Source organism: Leuresthes tenuis, unplaced genomic scaffold, assembly GCF_036924035.1.
Source record: "Leuresthes tenuis unplaced genomic scaffold, fLeuTen1.0.hap1 SCAF_21, whole genome shotgun sequence".
NCBI classification, from domain to species: Eukaryota; Metazoa; Chordata; class Actinopteri; order Atheriniformes; family Atherinopsidae; genus Leuresthes; species Leuresthes tenuis.
The window spans coordinates 13,042,418-13,064,514 of record NW_027325375.1 but is presented as its reverse complement, the minus strand read 5'-3'; the positions used below and the strand labels follow the sequence as shown (position 1 = coordinate 13,064,514).

The following is a 22,097-nucleotide window of genomic DNA, read 5'->3' as shown; positions in this document are numbered from 1 at the left end:
AGCGAGTAAGATAAGGTTAAAATACCCGACTGTACACAATCAATAGCGGGAGCGGAGTTGTTCGGCTACTAAAAGGTGTTAAAGTCCGACCCTGGTTTTAAAAAGCGGGTAAGAAAAGGTTCGAATGCCCGAACATACACCATCAAAAGAGGTAGCGGAGGTGTTCGGCTGCAAGAAGGTGTGAATGTCCGACTATATTTGGTGAAAAGCAGGTGAAGCAAGGTCTGAATGCCCAACCTTACATCATCAAAAGCGAGATCAGAGGTGTTTGGCTGCAAGAAGGCCATAGTTTGCCAAAAGCGGGTAAGGTGCGAATGTCCGACTAAATATCAACAAAATTTGGGGCGGAGGTCTTTGGATGCAAGTGGGTGTGAATATCCCACCATACAAGTATGGTGGAGAGGAAGCTGTGAATAGCCGACCATAGTTTGGAAAAAGCGGGTAAGAAAAGGTTTGAATGCCCGAACATACACCATCAAAAGAGGGAGCGGAGGTGTTCTGCTGTACGAAGGTGTGAATGTCCGACCATACTTGGTAAAAAGCGGGTAAGAAAAGGTTAAAATACCCGACTGTACACAATCAAAAGAGGGAGCGGAGTTGTTCAGCTAAGAGAAGGTGTGAAAGTCCGACCATGGTTTGTAAAAAGCGGGTAAGAAAAGGTTCGTATGCCCGAATATACACTATCAAAACCGGAAGCGTAGGTGTTCAGCTGCAAGAAGGTGTGAACGTCCGACCAAAGTTTGTGAAAAAGCAGTTAAGAAAAGGTTTGAATATCTAACCAAACATAATCAAAAGCGGGAGCAGAGCTGTTCGACTGCAAGTAGGTGTGAATGTCAGAGAATAATTTGCAAAAAGCTGATGAGAAAGGGTGAGAAATCCCGACTATACACCATCAAATGCGGTAGCGGAGTTGTTCTGCTGTGAGTAGGTGTGATTCTCCAACTATAATTGCTGAAAAATGTGTTAGAAAAGGTAAGAATGCCGGTCCATACATCATCAAAAGCGAGAGAGGTTGTGTTGTGATGTCCAGCCATAATTACTCACAAACGGGTAAGAAAAGATAGTATTGCCAGTCCATATATGATCAAAACAGGGAGCGGAGGTGGTTCAGCTGCAAGGAGGTTTGAATGTCCGACTAAAGTTCAAATATATTAAAGAAAGCGGGAGGAGAGGTCTTCGGATGAGAGTGGTTGAAAATTTCCGACCATAATGTATAAAATGCGGTGAAAAAAAGGTGTGATAGAACACTAAAAGGTGGAGCGGAAGTGTTCGGCTGCAAGAAGGTGTGAATGTCCGACTATATTTGGTGAAAAGCAGGTGAAGCAAGGTCTGAATGCCCAACCTTACATCATCAAAAGCGAGATCAGAGGTGTTTGGCTGCAAGAAGGCCATAGTTTGCCAAAAGCGGGTAAGGTGCGAATGTCCGACTAAATATCAACAAAATTTGGGGCGGAGGTCTTCGGATGCAAGTGGGTGTGAATATCCCACCATACAAGTATGGTGGAGAGGAAGCTGTGAATAGCCGACCATAGTTTGGAAAAAGCGGGTAAGAAAAGGTTTGAATGCCCGAACATACACCATCAAAAGAGGGAGCGGAGGTGTTCTGCTGTACGAAGGCGTGAATGTCCGACCATACTTGGTAAAAAGCGGGTAAGAAAAGGTTAAAATACCCGACTGTACACAATCAATAGCGGGAGCGGATGTGTTCGGCTACAAGAAGATGTGAAAGTCCGACCATGGTTTGTAAAAAGCGGGTAAGAAAAGGTGCGAATGTCCGACAATGTATGATCAAAAGAGAGAGCGGAGGTTTTCGGATACAAGAATGTTTGAATGTCCCACCATAGTTTGTAAAAAGCGGGTAAGAAAAGGTTCGAATGCCCGACTATACACCATCAAAAGCGGGAGCAGAGGTGTTCCGCTGTAAGACGGTGTGAATGTCCGACCATAGTTGGTAAAAAGCGAGTAAGATAAGGTTAAAATACCCGACTGTACACAATCAATAGCGGGAGCGGAGTTGTTCGGCTACTAAAAGGTGTTAAAGTCCGACCCTGGTTTTAAAAAGCGGGTAAGAAAAGGTTCGAATGCCCGAACATACACCATCAAAAGAGGTAGCGGAGGTGTTCCGCTGTAAGACGGTGTGAATGTCCGATCATAGTTGGTAAAAAGCGGGTAAGAAAAGGTTAAAATACCCGACTGTACACAATCAAAAGAGGGAGCGGAGTTGTTCAGCTAAGAGAAGGTGTGAAAGTCCGACCATGGTTTGTAAAAAGCGGGTAAGAAAAGGTTCGTATGCCCGAATATACACTATCAAAACCGGAAGCGTAGGTGTTCAGCTGCAAGAAGGTGTGAACGTCCGACCAAAGTTTGTGAAAAAGCAGTTAAGAAAAGGTTTGAATATCTAACCAAACATAATCAAAAGCGGGAGCAGAGCTGTTCGACTGCAAGTAGGTGTGAATGTCAGATCATAATTTGCAAAAAGCTGATGAGAAAGGGTGAGAAATCCCGACTATACACCATCAAATGCGGTAGCGGAGTTGTTCTGCTGTGAGTAGGTGTGATTCTCCAACTATAATTGCTGAAAAATGTGTTAGAAAAGGTAAGAATGCCGGTCCATACATCATCAAAAGCGAGAGAGGTTGTGTTGTGATGTCCAGCCATAATTACTCACAAACAGGTAAGAAAAGGTAGTATTGCCAGACCATATATGATCAAAACAGGGAGCGGAGGTGGTTCAGCTGCAAGGAGGTTTGAATGTCCGACTAAAGTTCAAATATATTAAAGAAAGCGGGAGGAGAGGTCTTCGGATGAGAGTGGTTGAAAATTTCCGACCATAATGTATAAAATGCGGTGAAAAAAAGGTGTGATAGAACACTAAAAGGTGGAGCGGAAGTGTTCGGCTGCAAGAAGGTGTGAATGTCCGACTATATTTGGTGAAAAGCAGGTGAAGCAAGGTCTGAATGCCCAACCTTACATCATCAAAAGCGAGATCAGAGGTGTTTGGCTGCAAGAAGGCCATAGTTTGCCAAAAGCGGGTAAGGTGCGAATGTCCGACTAAATATCAACAAAATTTGGGGCGGAGGTCTTCGGATGCAAGTGGGTGTGAATATCCCACCATACAAGTATGGTGGAGAGGAAGCTGTGAATAGCCGACCATAGTTTGGAAAAAGCGGGTAAGAAAAGGTTTGAATGCCCGAACATACACCATCAAAAGAGGGAGCGGAGGTGTTCTGCTGTACGAAGGTGTGAATGTCCGACCATACTTGGTAAAAAGCGGGTAAGAAAAGGTTAAAATACCCGACTGTACACAATCAATAGCGGGAGCGGATGTGTTCGGCTACAAGAAGATGTGAAAGTCCGACCATGGTTTGTAAAAAGCGGGTAAGAAAAGGTGCGAATGTCCGACAATGTATGATCAAAAGAGAGAGCGGAGGTTTTCGGATACAAGAATGTTTGAATGTCCCACCATAGTTTGTAAAAAGCGGGTAAGAAAAGGTTCGAATGCCCGACTATACACCATCAAAAGCGGGAGCAGAGGTGTTCCGCTGTAAGACGGTGTGAATGTCCGACCATAGTTGGTAAAAAGCGAGTAAGATAAGGTTAAAATACCCGACTGTACACAATCAATAGCGGGAGCGGAGTTGTTCGGCTACTAAAAGGTGTTAAAGTCCGACCCTGGTTTTAAAAAGCGGGTAAGAAAAGGTTCGAATGCCCGAACATACACCATCAAAAGAGGTAGCGGAGGTGTTCCGCTGTAAGACGGTGTGAATGTCCGATCATAGTTGGTAAAAAGCGGGTAAGAAAAGGTTAAAATACCCGACTGTACACAATCAAAAGAGGGAGCGGAGTTGTTCAGCTAAGAGAAGGTGTGAAAGTCCGACCATGGTTTGTAAAAAGCGGGTAAGAAAAGGTTCGTATGCCCGAATATACACTATCAAAACCGGAAGCGTAGGTGTTCAGCTGCAAGAAGGTGTGAACGTCCGACCAAAGTTTGTGAAAAAGCAGTTAAGAAAAGGTTTGAATATCTAACCAAACATAATCAAAAGCGGGAGCAGAGCTGTTCGACTGCAAGTAGGTGTGAATGTCAGAGAATAATTTGCAAAAAGCTGATGAGAAAGGGTGAGAAATCCCGACTATACACCATCAAATGCGGTAGCGGAGTTGTTCTGCTGTGAGTAGGTGTGATTCTCCAACTATAATTGCTGAAAAATGTGTTAGAAAAGGTAAGAATGCCGGTCCATACATCATCAAAAGCGAGAGAGGTTGTGTTGTGATGTCCAGCCATAATTACTCACAAACAGGTAAGAAAAGGTAGTATTGCCAGACCATATATGATCAAAACAGGGAGCGGAGGTGGTTCAGCTGCAAGGAGGTTTGAATGTCCGACTAAAGTTCAAATATATTAACAAAAGCGGGAGGAGAGGTCTTCGGATGAGAGTGGTTGAAAATTTCCGACCATAATGTATAAAATGCGGTGAAAAAAAGGTGTGATAGAACACTAAAAGGTGGAGCGGAAGTGTTCGGCTGCAAGAAGGTGTGAATGTCCGACTATATTTGGTGAAAAGCAGGTGAAGCAAGGTCTGAATGCCCAACCTTACATCATCAAAAGCGAGATCAGAGGTGTTTGGCTGCAAGAAGGCCATAGTTTGCCAAAAGCGGGTAAGGTGCGAATGTCCGACTAAATATCAACAAAATTTGGGGCGGAGGTCTTCGGATGCAAGTGGGTGTGAATATCCCACCATACAAGTATGGTGGAGAGGAAGCTGTGAATAGCCGACCATAGTTTGGAAAAAGCGGGTAAGAAAAGGTTTGAATGCCCGAACATACATCATCAAAAGAGGGAGCGGAGGTGTTCTGCTGTACGAAGGTGTGAATGTCCGACCATACTTGGTAAAAAGCGGGTAAGAAAAGGTTAAAATACCCGACTGTACACAATCAAAAGAGGGAGCGGAGTTGTTCAGCTAAGAGAAGGTGTGAAAGTCCGACCATGGTTTGTAAAAAGCGGGTAAGAAAAGGTTCGTATGCCCGAATATACACTATCAAAACCGGAAGCGTAGGTGTTCAGCTGCAAGAAGGTGTGAACGTCCGACCAAAGTTTGTGAAAAAGCAGTTAAGAAAAGGTTCGAATATCTAACCAAACATAATCAAAAGCGGGAGCAGAGCTGTTCGACTGCAAGTAGGTGTGAATGTCAGAGAATAATTTGCAAAAAGCTGATGAGAAAGGGTGAGAAATCCCGACTATACACCATCAAATGCGGTAGCGGAGTTGTTCTGCTGTGAGTAGGTGTGATTCTCCAACTATAATTGCTGAAAAATGTGTTAGAAAAGGTAAGAATGCCGGTCCATACATCATCAAAAGCGAGAGAGGTTGTGTTGTGATGTCCAGCCATAATTACTCACAAACGGGTAAGAAAAGGTAGTATTGCCAGACCATATATGATCAAAACAGGGAGCGGAGGTGGTTCAGCTGCAAGGAGGTTTGAATGTCCGACTAAAGTTCAAATATATTAAAGAAAGCGGGAGGAGAGGTCTTCGGATGAGAGTGGTTGAAAATTTCCGACCATAATGTATAAAATGCGGTGAAAAAAAGGTGTGATAGAACACTAAAAGGTGGAGCGGAAGTGTTCGGCTGCAAGAAGGTGTGAATGTCCGACTATATTTGGTGAAAAGCAGGTGAAGCAAGGTCTGAATGCCCAACCTTACATCATCAAAAGCGAGATCAGAGGTGTTTGGCTGCAAGAAGGCCATAGTTTGCCAAAAGCGGGTAAGGTGCGAATGTCCGACTAAATATCAACAAAATTTGGGGCGGAGGTCTTCGGATGCAAGTGGGTGTGAATATCCCACCATACAAGTATGGTGGAGAGGAAGCTGTGAATAGCCGACCATAGTTTGGAAAAAGCGGGTAAGAAAAGGTTTGAATGCCCGAACAAACACCATCAAAAGAGGGAGCGGAGGTGTTCTGCTGTACGAAGGTGTGAATGTCCGACCATACTTGGTAAAAAGCGGGTAAGAAAAGGTTAAAATACCCGACTGTACACAATCAATAGCGGGAGCGGATGTGTTCGGCTACAAGAAGATGTGAAAGTCCGACCATGGTTTGTAAAAAGCGGGTAAGAAAAGGTGCGAATGTCCGACAAAGTATGATCAAAAGAGAGAGCGGAGGTTTTCGGATACAAGAATGTTTGAATGTCCCACCATAGTTTGTAAAAAGCGGGTAAGAAAAGGTTCGAATGCCCGACTATACACCATCAAAAGCGGGAGCAGAGGTGTTCCGCTGTAAGACGGTGTGAATGTCCGACCATAGTTGGTAAAAAGCGGGTAAGAAAAGGTTAAAATACCCGACTGTACACAATCAATAGCGGGAGCGGAGTTGTTCGGCTACAAGAAGGTGTGAAAGTCCGACCATGGTTTGTAAAAACCGGGAAGAAAAGGCTCGAAAGCCCGAGTATACACCATCAAAAGTGGGAGCGGAGGTGTTCAGCTGCAAGACGGTCTGAATGTCCATCAATAATTGCTTTAAAACAAGAAAGTAAATTTTCGAATATCAAACCGCACATGATCATAAGCGGGAGAGGAGGTGTTCGGCTGCAAGAAGGTGTGAATGTCCACCCATAATTAATGAAAAATGGGTAAAAAAAAGGTGCGAATGCCTAACAATACATTATCAAAAGCAGGTGTGAATGTCAGATCATAATTTGTAAAAAGCTGATGAGAAAGGGTGAGAATGCCCGACTATACACCATCAAATGCGGGAGCGGAGGTGTTCGGCTCTGAGTAGGTGTGAATGTCCGACCATAATTGCTGAAGAATGTGTTAGAAAAGGTAAGAATGCTGGACCATACATCATCAAAAGCGGGAGAGGTGGTGTTCGGCTGCAAAAAGGTGTGACTGTTCGACTAAAGTTTGTAAAAAGTGGGTAAGACAAGGTGCGAATGCCTGACAATGTATGATCAAAAGCGGGAGCGGAGGTGTTCAGCTGCAAGAAGGTCTACATGTCCATCAATAATTGCTAGAAAACATGAAAGAAACTTTTCGAAAATCAAACCGCACATGATCATAAGTGGGATAGGAGGTGTTCAGCTGCAAGGTGTGAATGTCCACCCATAATTCCTGAAAAATGGGCAAAAAAAAGGTGTGAATGCCCAACCATACATCATCAAAAGCAGGAGTGGAAGTGTTCGGCTACAAGAAGGTGTGAACGTCCAACCAAAATATGTAAAAAGAAGTTAAGAAAAGGTTCGAATATCCAACCAAACATAATCAAAAGCGGGAGCAGAGCTGTTCGACTGCAAGTAGGTGTGAATGTCAGATCATAATTTGCAAAAAGCTGATGAGAAAGGGTGAGAATGCCCGACTATACATCATCAAATGCGGGAGCGGAGTTGTTCGGCTGTGAGTAGGTGTGAATCTCCGACCATAATTTCTGAAAAATATGTTAGAAAAGGTAAAAATGCCGGTCCATACATCATCAAAAGCGAGAGAGGTTGTGTTCGACTGCAAGTAGGTGTTAATGTCCAGCCATAATTACTCACAAACGGGTAAGAAAAGGTAGTATTGCCAGACCATATATGATCAAAACAGGGAGCGGAGGTGGTTCAGCTGCAAGGAGGTTTGAATGTCCGACTAAAGTTCAAATATATTAACAAAAGCGGGAGGAGAGGTCTTCGGATGAGAGTGGTTGAAAATTTCCAACCATAATGTATAAAATGCGGTGAAAAAAAAGGTGTGATAGAACACTAAAAGGTGGAGCGGAAGTGTTCGGCTGCAAGAAGGTGTGAATGTCCGACCATGGTTTGTAAAAAGCAGTTAAGAAAAGTTTCGAATATCCAACCAAACATAATCAAAAGCGGGAGCAGAGCTGTTCGACTGCAAGTAGGTGTGAATGTCCAGCCATAATTACTCACAAACGGGGGAAGAAAAGGTAGTATTGCCAGACCATACATGATCAAAACAGGGAGCGGAGGTTCAGCTGCAAGGTGTGAATGTCTGACTATAGTTTGTAAAAAGCGGGTAAGAAAAGGTGCGAATGCCCGACAATGTATGATCAAAAGAGAGAGCGGAGGTGTTCGGCTGCAAGGTCTGAATGTCCAACCATAATTTGTAAAAACCGGGTAAGAAAAGGCTCGAAAGCCCGACTATACATCATCAAAAGCGGGAGCGGAGGTGTTCAGCTTCAAGAAGGTGTGAATGTTCGACTAAAGTTTGTAAAAAGCTGGTAAGACAAAGAGCGATGTCCCGACATTGTATGGTCAAAAGCGGTAGCGGAGGTGTCCAGCTTTGAGTAGGTGTGAATGTCCGACCATAATTGCTGAAAAATGTGTTAGAAAAGGTAAGAATACTGGACCATACATCATCAAAAGCGGGAGAGGTGGTGTTCGGCTGCAAGAAGGTGTGAAAGTCCGACAATGGTTTGTAAAAAGCGGGTAATAAAAGGTTCGAATGCCCGAATATACATCATCAAAAGCGGAAGCGGAGGTGTTCGGATGCAAGAAGGTGTGAACGTCCGACCAAAGTTTGTAAAAAGCAGTGAAAAGCGAGAAAAAGCTTTTCGTGAGTTCTGCATGATTTGGGATTTTGCTTATAAAATGCATTACTTCACTCAAACTATGTTAAAACTGATTTGTCCTTCATTTTTACCATGTCTAGAAAGATTTAAACAAAAAAAAACAACGTTGTACTTTGCAGTAAAAGAAAGAGCAAATCTAAAGTTTCAGGAATCCGAGTATAAGCCTGCTTTCATGAGTTCTGCACGATTTCGGATTTTGCTATAAAATGAATTGCTTTGCTCAAACCAAGTTAAAACTGCTTTGTCCTTCCATATTCATCAATGTCTAGATCGACTTCAACAAAGAAAAACATTGGACTTTGCAGTAGAAGAAGTTGAAATCCATCTACACATTGATAAATATGAAGCAGTTCCCACTTGCCCATAAGAAAATAAGCTTATTCTCGGATTCCTGATCCTTCAGTTTTGCTCTTTCTTCTACTGCAAAATACAATGTTGTTCTTTGTTGAAGTCGATCTAGACATTGATAAATATGAATGAAAAAGCAGTTTTAACTTGGTTTGAGTGAATGAATTCATTTTATACATAAAATCCGAAATCGTGCAGAACTCATGAAAATAAGCTTATTCTCGGATTCCTAAAACTTTTGATTGGCTCTTTCTTTTACTGCAAAGTACAACGTTGTTTTTTTGTTTAAATCTATCGAGACATTGATAAATATGAAGGTAAAAGCCGTTTTAACATAGTTTGAGTGAAGGAATTGATTTTATAGATAAAATCCCAAATCATGCAGAACTCCTCAAAAGGGGCGTATGGCTTAATCACAAGTGTGGCTCTTTCTCATTCAGGGTAGTATGAGGAAGTTTATGCTTGAAATATATGTAGAAATGGGTACATATGAAGGACAAAGCAGTGTTAACTTAGTTTGAGTGAAGGAATTCATTTTATACATAAAATCCGAAATCGTGCAGAACGTATGAAAAGAAGCTTATTCTCGGATTCCTGATCCTTCAGTTTTGCTCTTTCTTCTACTGCAAAATACAATGTTGTTCTTTGTTGAAGTCGATCTAGACATTGATAAATATGAAGGTAAAAGCCGTTTTAACATAGTTTGAGTGAAGGAATTAATTTTATAGATAAAATCCCAAACCATGCAGAGCTCCTCAAAAGGGGCGTATGGCTTAATCACAAGTGTGGCTCTTTCTCATTCAGGGTAGTATGAGGAAGTTTATGCTTGAAATATATGTAGAAATGGGTACATATGAAGGACAAAGCAGTGTTAACTTAGTTTGCGTGAAGGAATTCATTTTATACATAAAATCCGAAATCGTGCAGAACTCATGAAAATAAGCTTATTCTCGGATTCCTAAAACTTTTGATTTGCACTTTCTTTTACTGCAAAGTACAACGTTGTTTTTTGTTGAAATCTATCTAGACATTGATAAATACCAGCCGAAACTCTACTGCCGCTTTTGATAATTTATGGTTGGGCATTCTTACCTTTTCTTACCCGCTTTTTAACAAATTATGATCTTACATTCACACCTACTTGCAGTCGAACACCTTCTCATCCACTTATGATCATGTGCGGTTGGGCTTTCGCACCTTTTCTTACCCATTTTTCAGTAATTATGGGTGGACATTCACACCTTCTTGCAGCCGAAAACCTCCGCTCCTCTTTTGATCATACATTGTCGGGCATTCACACCTTGTCATACCCGCATTTTACAAACTTTAGTCGGACATTCAAACCTTCTTGCAGCTGAACCACCTCCGCTCCCTGTTTTGATCATATATGGTCTGGCAATAGTACCTTTTCTTACCCGTTTGTGAGTAATTATGGCTGGACATTCACACCTACTTGCAGCCGAACACAACCTCTCCCGCTTTTGATGATATATGATCCGGCATTCTTACCTTTTCTAACACATTTTTCAGCAATTATGGTCGGACATTCACACCTACTCACAGACGAACACCTCCGCTCCCACATTTGATAGTGTATAGTCGGGCATTCTCACCCTTTCTCATCAGCTTTTTGCAAATTATGATCTGATATTCACACCTACTTGCAGTCGAACAGCTCTGCTCCCGCTTTTGATTATGTTTGGTTGGATATTCGAACATTTTCTTAACTGCTTTTTACAAACTTTGGTCGGACGTTCACACCGTCTTGCAGCCGAACACCTCCGCTTCCGCTTTTGATGGTATATAGTCGGGCATTCGAGCCTTTTCTTACCCGCCTATTACTTAATATGGTTGGACATTCAAACCTTCTTGTAGCTGAACACATCCGCTCCTGCTTTTGATGATGTATGATTTGGCATTCGCACCTTTTCTTACCCATTTTTCAGTAATTTTTGGTTTGACATTCAGACCTTCTTGCACCTGAACACCTCTGCTCCCGCTTTTGATGGTGTATAGTCGGACTTTCGAGCCTTTTCTTCCCCGATTTTTACAAATTGTGGTTGGACATTCAGACCTTGCAGCCGAAAAAACCTCCGAGAGCCTCTTTTGATCATACATTGTCGGGCATTCGCCCCTTGTGTTACACGGTTTTTACAAACTTTAGTCAGACATTCACACCTTGCAGCTGAACCACCTCCATTCCCTGTTTTGATCATGTGTGGTCTGGAAATACTACCTTTTCTTCCCCCGTTTGTGAGTAATTATGGTCGGACATTCACACCTACTTGCAGCCGAAAAACCACCTCTCCCGCTTTTGATGATGTATTGTCCGGCATTCTAGTCTTTTCTATCACATTTTTCAGCAATTATGATCTGACATTCACACCTACTTGCAGTCGAACAGCTCTGCTCCCGCTTTTGATTATGTTCGGTTGGATATTCAAACCTTTTCTTAACTGCTTTTTACAAACTTTGGTCGGACGTTCACACCTTCTTGCAGCCGAACACCTCCGCTTCCGCTTTTGATGGTATATATTCGGGTATTCGAACCTTCTCTTACCCACTTTTTACAAACCATGGTTGGACTTTCATACCTTCTTGTAGCTGAACAACTCCACTCCTGCTTTTGATGATTTATGGTTGGACATTCGCATCTTTTCCTACCCATTTTTCAGTAATTATGGGTGGATATTCACATTTTCTTGCAGCTGAACACCTCCTCTCCCGCTAATGATCATGTAAGGTTTGATATTCGAAAATTTTCTTTCATGTTTTAAAGCAATTATTAATGGACATTCACACCTACTTGCAGCCGAACACCACCTCTCCCGCTTTTGATGATGTATGGACCGGCATTTTTACCTTTTCTAACACATTTTTCAGCAATTATGGTTGGAGATTCACACCTACTCACAGCCGAAAAACTCCGCTACCGCATTTGATGGTGTATAGTCGGGCATTCTCACCCTTTCTCATCAGCTTTTTGCAAATTATGATCAGACATTCACACCTACTTGCAGTCGAACAGCTCTGCTCCCGCTTTTGATTATGTATGGTTGGATATTCGAACCTTTTCTTAACTGCTTTTTACAAACTTTGGTTGGACGTTCACACCTTCTTGTAGCCGAACACATGCACTCCTGCTTTTGATGATGTATGGTTGGGCATTCGCACCTTTTTTTACCCATTTTTCAGGTATTATGGGTGGACATTCACACCTTCTTGCAGCTGAACACCTCCTCTCCCACTTATGATCATGTGTGGTTTGATTTTCGAAAATTTTCTTTCATGTTTTCTAGCAATTATTGATGGACATTTAGACCTTCTTGCAGCTGAACACCACCTCTCCCGATTTTGATTATGTATGGACCGGCATTTTTACCTTTTCTAACACATTTTTCAGCAATTATGGTTGGAGATTCACACCTACTCACAGCCGAACAACTCCGCTACCGCATTTGATGGTGTATAGTCGGGCATTCTCACCCTTTCTCATCAGCTTTTTGCAAATTATGATCTGACATTCACACCTACTTCCAGTCGAACAGCTCTGCTCCCGCTTTTGATTATGTTTGGTTAGATATTCGAACCTTTTCTTAACTGCTTTTTACAAACTTTGGTCGGACGTTCACAATATCTTGCAGCCGAACACCTCCGCTTCCGCTTTTGATGGTGTATATTCGGGCATACGAACCTTTTCTTACCCGCTTTTTACAAACCAAGGTCGGACTTTCACACCTTCTCTTAGCTGAACAACTCCGCTCCCTCCTTTGATTGTTTACAGTCGGGTAATTTAACCTTTTCTTACCCGCTTTTTACCATCTATGGTCGGACATTCACACCGTCTTACAGCGGAACACCTCCGCTCCCTCTTTTGATGATGTATGTTTAGGCATTCGCACCTTTTCTTACCCATTTTTCAGTAATTATGGGTAGACATTCACACCTTCTTTCAGCTGAACACCTCCTCTCCCGCTTATGATCATGTGCAGTTTGATATTCGAAAATTTTCTTTCATGTTTTCTAGCAATTATTGATGGACATTCAGACCGTCTTGCAGCTGAACACCTCCGCTCCCACTTTTGATGGTGTATAGTCGGGCTTTCGAGCCTTTTCTTCCCCGGTTTTTACAAATTATGGTTGGACATTCAGACCTTCTTGTAGCCGAAAACCTCCACTCCCTCTTTTGATCATACATTGTCGGGAATTCGCACCTTTTCTTACCCGCTTTTTACAAACCATGGTCGGACTTTCACACCTTTTAGTAGCCGAACAACTCCGCTCCCGCTATTGATTGTGTACAGTCGGGTATTTTAACCTTTTCTTACCCGCTTTTTACCAACTATGGTTGGACATTCACACCTTCTTACAGCAGAACACCTCCGCTCCCTGTTTTGATTATGTATGGTTTGACATTCGCACCTTCTCTCACCCGCCTTTTACTATGGTCGGCCATTCACAGCTTCCTCTCCACCATACTTGTATGGTGGGATATTCACACCCACTTGCATCCGAAGACCTCCGCCCCCAATTTTGTTGATATTTAGTCGGTCATTCGCACCTTACCCGCTTTTGGCAAACTATGGCCTTCTTGCAGCCAAACACCTCTGATCTCGCTTTTGATGATGTAAGGTTGGGCATTCAGACCTTGCTTCACCTGCTTTTCACCAAATATAGTCGGACATTCACACCTTCTTGCATCCGAAGACCTCCGCCCCAAATTTTGTTGATATTTAGTCGGACATTCGCACCTTACCCGCTTTTGGCAAACTATGGCCTTCTTGCAGCCAAACACCTCTGATCTCGCTTTTGATGATGTAAGGTTGGGCATTCAGACCTTGCTTCACCTGCTTTTCACCAAATATAGTCGGACATTCACACCTTCTTGCAGCCGAACACTTCCGCTCCACCTTTTAGTGTTCTATCACACCTTTTTTTCACCGCATTTTATACATTATGGTTGGAAATTTTCAACCACTCTCATCCGAAGACCTCTCCTCCCGCTTTTGTTAATATATTTGAACTTTAGTCGGACATTCAAACCTTCTTGCAGCTGAACCACCTCCGCTCCCTGTTTTGATCATATATGGTCTGGCAATACTACCTTTTCTTACCCATTTGTGAGTAATTATGGCTGGACATTCACACCTACTTGCAGCCGAACACAACCTCTCTCGCTTTTGATGATGTATGGACCGGCATTTTTACCTTTTCTAACACATTTTTCAGCAATTATGGTCGGAGATTCACACCTACTTACAGCCGAACAACTCCGCTCCCGCATTTGATGGTGTATAGTCGGGCATTCTCACCCTTTCTCATCAGCTTTTTGCAAATTATGATCTGACATTCACACCTACTTGCAGTCGAACAGCTCTGCTCCCGCTTTTGATTATGTATGGTTGGATATTCGAACCTTTTCTTAACTGCTTTTTACAAACTTTGGTTGGACGTTCACACCGTCTTGTAGCCGAACACATGCACTCCTGCTTTTGATGATGTATGGTTGGGCATTCGCACCTTTTTTTTACCCATTTTTCAGGTATTATGGGTGGACATTCACATCTTCTTGCAGCTGAACACCTCCTCTCCCACTTATGATCATGTGTGGTTTGATTTTCGAAAATTTTCTTTCATGTTTTCTAGCAATTATTGATGGACATTTAGACCTTCTTGCAGCTGAACACCACCTCTCCCGATTTTGATTATGTATGGACCGGCATTTTTACCTTTTCTAACACATTTTTCAGCAATTATGGTTGGAGATTCACACCTACTCACAGCCGAACAACTCCGCTACCGCATTTGATGGTGTATAGTCGGGCATTCTCACCCTTTCTCATCAGCTTTTTGCAAATTATGATCTGACATTCATACCTACTTCCAGTCGAACAGCTCTGCTCCCGCTTTTGATTATGTTTGGTTAGATATTCGAACCTTTTCTTAACTGCTTTTTACAAACTTTGGTCGGACGTTCACAATATCTTGCAGCCAAACACCTCCGCTTCCGCTTTTGATGGTGTATATTCGGGCATACGAACCTTTTCTTACCCGCTTTTTACAAACCAAGGTCGGACTTTCACACCTTCTCTTAGCTGAACAACTCCGCTCCCTCTTTTGATTGTGTACAGTCGGGTAATTTAACCTTTTCTTACCCGCTTTTTACCATCTATGGTCGGACATTCACACCGTCTTACAGCGGAACACCTCCGCTCCCTCTTTTGATGATGTATGTTTAGGCATTCGCACCTTTTCTTACCCATTTTTCAGTAATTATGGGTAGACATTCACACCTTCTTGCAGCTGAACACCTCCTCTCCCGCTTATGATCATGTGCAGTTTGATATTCGAAAATTTTCTTTCATGTTTTCTAGCAATTATTGATGGACATTCAGACCGTCTTGCAGCTGAACACCTCCGCTCCCACTTTTGATGGTGTATAGTCGGGCTTTCGAGCCTTTTCTTCCCCGGTTTTTACAAATTATGGTTGGACATTCAGACCTTCTTGTAGCCGAAAACCTCCACTCCCTCTTTTGATCATACATTGTCGGGCATTCGCACCTTTTCTTACCCGCTTTTTACAAACCATGGTCGGACTTTCACACCTTTTAGTAGCCGAACAACTCCGCTCCCGCTATTGATTGTGTACAGTCAGGTATTTTAACCTTTTCTTACCCGCTTTTTACCAACTATGGTTGGACATTCACACCTTCTTACAGCAGAACACCTCCGCTCCCTGTTTTGATTATGTATGGTTTGACATTCGCACCTTCTCTCACCCGCCTTTTACTATGGTCGGCCATTCACAGCTTCCTCTCCACCATACTTGTATGGTGGGATATTCACACCCACTTGCATCCGAAGACCTCCGCCCCCAATTTTGTTGATATTTAGTCGGTCATTCGCACCTTACCCGCTTTTGGCAAACTATGGCCTTCTTGCAGCCAAACACCTCTGATCTCGCTTTTGGTGATGTAAGGTTGGGCATTCAGACATTGCTTCACCTGCTTTTCACCAAATATAGTCGGACATTCACACCTTCTTGCAGCCGAACACTTCCGCTTTTAGTGTTCTATGAGGCATTCACATATTTTTTTTCACCGTATTTTATAGATTATGGTTGGAAATTCTCACCCACTCTCATCCGAAGACCTCTCCTCCCGATTTTGTTAATATATAGTCGGGCATTCGAACCTTTTCTTACCCGCTTTTTACAAATTATGGTCGAACATTCACACCTACTTGCAGCTGAATACTTCCGCTCCACCTTTTAGGTATGTATGGTTGGCATTTGCACCTCTTTTTATACTGATTGCTGAAGATTAAGTTGTTCTTTCTCAAACTACAAATTTTTTTTAATTGTTGAAACTTGATTTGAAGTGGATAAATAAGGAGGACAAACAGTTTTAAGTCAGGCTGATAGAAGGAATTAATTTTATAGCAAAATCTGTATTTCGTCATATGTCGAGAGATGCTTATTGCTCAAGAAGTTCTTTCTCATTCTACAAAGTACAACGTTGTTTATCGTTGAAACTTGATTAGACATGAATAAATATGAAGGACAAAGCAGTCTTAACTTGGTTTGAGTTAATGAATTCGTTTTATAGGAGAATCCGAATTCGTGCATAACTCATAAAATAGAGCTTATTTTCGGATTCCTGAAGAATGAGTCTGGTTCTTTCTCATAATACAAAGTTTGTTGTTTATTGTTGAAACTTCATCAGAAGTGAAGAAATAAATGAATGCCTATCAACAAATGTGGGATCTAAACTCTAGTGCTTCCTCTAAAATAATTTCCTTTCTCAATTTAGAAATGTGTGTGTGTAAGTCACAACACCCGTGACACCAAAACGGCTTTCTTTTCTCTACACTCTGCACTATGAGTACACACACCAAATCAGAAAGGCTTTTTTCTCTCTTTTCTACATTATGGACTGTGGGGACACAAAACCGCTCTCTCTCTTTTTTTTTTTTTATCGTGTGCCAGGGCGTTGTCTCACGTATTAGATTATGCTTAAGATACGAATGGGTTTATCAGTCACATCAGAATCCATACATACTGATCCTCCCGTAATAAAATGGTCGGATCTTATCAAACACACTTTGTTTCTTGTGACAATCAAGTCAGCGAAACAGCGTATACACGTCAAGACACTGAATCAAGTTTGCCACAAGAACTCATAAGTTTGGCAGTATTGCTCTGCCGTCAGCAATCATACACCCATTTTATTTTCGTGAGACATGTGCAAGCACCTGTTCATCTACTGTTCTATCACTATGAATTAGTGATCTATTATCAATAAGGATACTTCTACAACTACTATCAAAGTATGTCCGGACTTCTTATGTTGTCAGTTGCTATATATGAATAAGTGGGTAGCTACTGACAAGCATTAAGCATGTCACACAGCCCAAACATATAACATTTCAGGACACACCACACAGTTAACAACCACAGTGAAGCGTGTCAAAGCCCAAACATGTAACATTCAACAGGACACTTACACAACACATTCAAATCAAACAGTCAGACAACATACAAGAACATATACCCCAGCCGGCATTGCTCCCTGCCTATTTTCGTACAGCACACTATGTGTGCGCACACCTTTATTCACAAACTCTTCAACTTATACTCTTTTACCGAAGCTGCTACAGCTCGATTGGCCGAATACCCTTTGATCCTATTTCGGTGAATTTGACATCTGCCTTACATATAACAGATTAGCGGTTTAGCAGTTTTAATTTAGTTTGAGTGAAGGAATTCATTTTATAGCAAAATCCGAAATCGTGAAGAACTCATGAAAGTAAGCTTATTCTCGGATTCCTGAAACTTTAGATTTGCTCTTTCTTTTACTGCAAAGTACAACGTTGTTTTTTTTGTTTAAATCTTTCTAGACATGGTAAATATTAAGGACAAAGCAGTTTTCACATAGTTTGAGTGAAGGAATTCATTTTATAGATAAAATCCCAAGAGTCTGCTGAGAAAAGAGAGTGAATGCGAAGTAGACTTTAACACGGCTATGGGAGCGAGCCGAGTGTGGGCTAACCGGGAGAATTGCTTGAAAGAAACGCGACACCGAATGAGCGATCAGAACAAAGCCTCAATACGGGATTCTCGTGGTGTTTTTGTTGCTGCCTTGTCTTTTGCACAGAGTAAAGGACAAGGCAGTCATCGAATAGGGCCCGATTGTTCCTAGTTGGTCAGCCGAGGAGCAAGGGGGGGGGAGCAAGCGTCTCCACCAAGCAAAGCTCACCATGGGGAAGGTGGCTATGCCAACTAGCCTGATGCCCTGCTCCCGCAGTGACGGATAATCGTACTCTGGTTTCTCTTCATAACGTACAAGTCTTTCGCCTTTTACTAAAGATTTCTGTGGAGAGCAGCACTAATGAGTTGTTTCTATTTTTGGCAGGCTTTACCTTTGCGGGTGAAGCCCTTTCTGTCTGTGCAAAAGAAATCTTGTTACTGTGCAGAGTGACTTCTCTGAGTAGAGTCGCCTTACTTGTTGCGACTGTGCCGATGTTCGAAGCTGGAGTGCAAAGTTGTTGCTTGAATGGTGCTTGCTGGAGCGTGCGGGAGTGCAAAGTTATACCATTTAAAAGGGCTGAAGAGTGCTCAGTGCAGCGGGTGGGCGACACTCTGGCCACCTTGAAAACCGAGGTTACATCCACTACTAGGGGCAGCCCAAGTTCTGCCGCAAGTGTGGTGAGCATGGGCACCTGGTTGAGGCTTGTACCAAGGTGTTATGTGGGAAGAGCAGAGAAATTGGGCAAACTTTTGGAGAGTGTCCAAATGGCAGGAAATGTAATCTCTGTGGAGAATTAAATCACCTCTTCAGAGATTGCACTAAATCTTTTGCCAACAAATTAAAGATGGTAAAGCCACAGTCAAGCCAACAAAGAGAAGGACCAAAGGTGGCAGTTGGTGAACAAAGTGAAGAGGTTGACCCAATAAATTCAAACTTCCCGCCAAAAGCTTGGATTGGAAGTGAGGAGCAAAAAGGGGAGGGGCCTGTAGAGGCCTCACCACTCAGTGTTGAAGTCTGTGAGAATTCACAGGCAGAGGGTGGAGCTACGCTAAATGAGGAGGAAGAGCAGACAGGTGAGTCTAGTGAAGATACTCACCTCCCCGAAGGTCAACAGCCGAAGAGGACGGCATCTGAGCCTCTGATTCCCCAGTGGTATCAGAGAAGAGGGGAAGGGTTAGGTCCCTTTCAGACAGTTCTTCAGTGGAAGAACCTAGAGTCTTCCCCTCCGACTCACCAAATGAGGTCTCCTTTTTAACTTCAGCTCTGCAATCAACCCTCAGGGACTCAAAGTTAAATGCAACATTGCGTCAGAGGCCAACACCGAGAGTCCGAAAAGGAAATATAGATCACCCTACTCACTTTTCACCTAAAGAAATGAAGGAAGAGCTAGTTTCCCAAGAAATAACCTGTGTGTAATTTGTTTTGATAACTTAGAAAAACGAAAATGACATACCTACTTTCCTTTATGCTTTTAATGGTTCTCACCTTCTCAACACTAAATGTGAGAAGTGTGAAATCAAAGACAAGAGCCCAGAGTATTTTATCCTTCTTAGACTCCATAAAATCAGATGTGTTTTTAATACAAGAATGTGGACTACCTTTTTTAAAAAACCATAGACAATGGGAGGAAATGTGGCCCCATTTATCGATATGGAGTGGCTCAAATCAAAATAAAAATGATGGTGTGGCCATTCTAATTAAAAATCCGCATGTTCTGGTGAAAGGTAGCACAGTGGTGAGAGACGGACGGGCACTTTTAGCACACTTGAATTTTATGGGGCAAGACTTTAACCTCTTAAATATTTATGGTTTCAATGGAAAAAATGAAAGGTATGACCTTTTAGAAGATATACAGCTTTACATGCTAGGGCAAGTACCTTTAGTTGTAGGAGGGGATTTTAACTGTATCTTGAGCAGGAAAGATAGAAAAAGAGCAGGGGTAGATTTTAAAGTGGATAAGACTTCGATTTTACTTCAGGGCATATGCAGGGATTTTAAGTTTACTGACTGTTTTAAAACCATGCATCCCAGAGAGGAGGGCTTCACCTGGTTTAGTCATGATGGCACCAGAGCCTCTCGCATTGATTATTTCTTTACTAGAGATTGCCCACCCACTGATGTTAGATTAACCCCTGTTTTCTTTTCAGACCACCTTATGCTCTCCTGCACCCTTTCACCCCCTTCTGGTGTGACGGTAGGAAGTGGTCTGTGGAAACTCAACTGTTCCCTGTTGGAGGATGAAATCATAGTCAGTCAGTACAGGGAATGTTATAAAGAGTGGCAGACCCTTCAAGACCTCTACGAAACACATGCACAATGGTGGGAAATGGTGAAGGAAACGACCCAGACTTTTTTTAAACAGCAAGGTAAACGTAAAAAAAGGAAAGAGAATAGATGTATGATGGGACTACATAAACGCTTACAGCGCTACTTTAAACTAAATCAGTGTGGCATAGACTTTAAAGAAGAAATCAAAGATGTCAAAAAGGAAATGTCAGTTTTAGCAGAAATAAAGAGTAAAGGAATTTTTGTAAGAAGCAGGGAGCAGGAAATTGAGGAAGGTGAAAAAGAAAGAAAGTTATAAATAAAAAGGAGTGTATTCAAAATCTAAAAAGAGAAGATGGGTTTTTAACAAAATCCACACAAGAGATGATTGAAACTGTACATACCTTTTATAGTAACATGTACAAAGAGAAACCAGTGCACTTGGAAACATCGGCAGAAATCTTAAAATTCGTTGACAAAACCGTAAAAGAGAATGCACACTTGACACAGAATTTTACTGCTTTAGAGTTAAAAAAATGCCTAACAGGTTTTAAGAGAAGTCGAGCTCCGGGTTTAGACGGGCTTCCTGCAGAATTCTATCTGACCTATTGGGACCTTTTATCATTAGACATTTTAGATGTTTTTAAAGATTTTGAAAAACTCGACCGACTGCCTGACAGTTTTAGAGTGGGAATAGTGACTCTACTTTATAAAAAAAATGATAAGACTGACCTAAAGAATTGGAGGCCCATCACACTTTTAAACTTTGACTGTAAACTTTTTAGCAAGGTTTTAGCGACACGGATGTCCTCTGTTTTAGAGGAGGTAATTCACCCAGACCAAGCTTGTGCCATCTCAGGGAGACAACTCACCGACAGCCTCGTACTGATTCGAGACATCATTGATTACGCTAGAGACAGAAACACCCGGCTTGTCATCTTAAATTTAGACTTTGAAAAAGCATTTGATCGGGTCTCGCATCAATATCTCTTTCAGGTGTTGCAGCCATCGAAAAGGGCCCGATTGTTCCTACTTGGTGAGCTTTGCTTGGTTGAGACGCTTGCCCCCCCCCCCGCTCCTCGGCTGACCAAGTAGAAACAATCTATTCAATGGCTGCCTTGTCTTTTACTCTGTGCAAAAGACAAGGCAGCCACAAACACCACGGGAACACCGTATTGGGGGAGAATTTCCAACTATAATCTATAAAATACGGTGAAAAAAAATATGTGAATGCCTCATAGAACACTAAAAGCGGAAGTGTTCGGCTGCAAGAAGGTGTGAATGTCCGACTATATTTGGTGAAAAGCAGGTGAAGCAAGGTCTGAATGCCCAACCTTACATCATCAAAAGCGAGATCAGAGGTGTTTGGCTGCAAGAAGGCCATAGTTTGCCAAAAGCGGGTAAGGTGCGAATGACCGACTAAATATCAACAAAAGTGGGGGCGGAGGTCTTCGGATGCAAGTGGGTGTGAATATCCCACCATACAAGTATGGTGGAGAGGAAGCTGTGAATGGCCGACCATAGTAAAAGGCGGGTGAGAGAAGGTGCGAATGTCAAACCATACATAATCAAAACAGGGAGCGGAGGTGTTCTGCTGTAAGAAGGTGTGAATGTCCAACCATAGTTGGTAAAAAGCGGGTAAGAAAAGGTTAAAATACCCGACTGTACACAATCAATAGCGGGAGCGGAGTTGTTCGGCTACTAAAAGGTGTGAAAGTCCGACCATGGTTTGTAAAAAGCAGGTAAGAAAAGGTGCGAATGCCCGACAATGTATGATCAAAAGAGGGAGTGGAGGTTTTCGGCTGCAAGAAGGTCTGAATGTCCAACCATAATTTGTAAAAACCAGGGAAGAAAAGGCTCGAAAGCCCGACTATACACCATCAAAAGTGGGA

The 22,097-nt window shown here is 42.4% G+C and overlaps 1 non-coding gene across 1 annotated transcript; it reads left to right on the top strand.

Annotated features, from left to right (window-relative positions):
* Positions 1 to 18,228: 18,228 nt before the first annotated feature.
* Positions 18,229 to 18,342, top strand: LOC140280642 (U5 spliceosomal RNA). Its single transcript, XR_011909580.1, has one exon. It is a non-coding gene; the product is annotated as a U5 spliceosomal RNA (small nuclear RNA).
* Positions 18,343 to 22,097: the final 3,755 nt, after the last annotated feature.